This window comes from Aplysia californica, unplaced genomic scaffold (assembly GCF_000002075.1).
Source record: "Aplysia californica isolate F4 #8 unplaced genomic scaffold, AplCal3.0 scaffold00168, whole genome shotgun sequence".
Taxonomy (NCBI): domain Eukaryota; kingdom Metazoa; phylum Mollusca; class Gastropoda; order Aplysiida; family Aplysiidae; genus Aplysia; species Aplysia californica.
Window position 1 is genome coordinate 924,476 of NW_004797438.1, and position 916 is coordinate 925,391.

Consider the following 916-nt stretch of genomic DNA (forward strand, 5'->3'; position numbering starts at 1 on the left):
AACACATTTAGATCATTGCAATTTAGTGCCGAAAATTAGAGGTGTTACTAGAGAGTAACAAACACAAAAAGAGAAGGACGAGAGATTAGGTCGAGAATTGTATGATATGAAAGAAGGAGCAAACAATACCAGACCACCCGCCAACAACCCACTGCAACAGTGTGGGTCTAATTTTTATTTGTTAACTTATATCCCACAATGGCTTATGGGTCACGTTTGAGAGGTCGACTAGGTAATAAAATGTCGATTTTTTGGTATTTTTCATCTATGACAGAATTTATTACGCCCTGTGCATATTGCAGAAAAGGGGTTAAAATAGCTTTGAAATTTCTCCCTGAAGAGAGATGAATAACGATCGCCATTATCACGTCATTGTCATTGTCAACGGGTAAAGGGTCTTCAATTTTCTGAAAGCAGGCGCGATATTATCCCTTGATGATGCGTTCAGTACCGGCGTTTGCACCAAAGAAACTCTTAACAGTCGTGTTTTCTTGGTCGATTTTCTCTAAAGGTCAAATTTTCTGAGGATAAGGTTACAGAAATTATGATTTTCAAAATCTGTCTGTTCAGTTTCTTTGACACTTTCATGCCTTTAAAAAACATGTTTTCTTGATTTTAGAGGCATACATTGTCTGCAGAATACAGCTTTGCTTATGCAATATTCGTTTATTTTTTATGTTAAAAAAATGGAACAAAATTATCATTTTCCTCGTCAATCATTAGTGTGTGCACCAAGAGAAAGGTACCAAAAGTCGCTCCAGGCCGTTTCGAGCTACAGGCTGATAATGACAAAAATCACTTTTTGAACAAAATGTGTTTCCATTTTAAAAAATGACAGATCCTCCATTTTCTTCCACTCAGGGGCTCATCAAAAAGGCACACAAGATTTATTCTAAAGTTAGTAAACGTATACTGT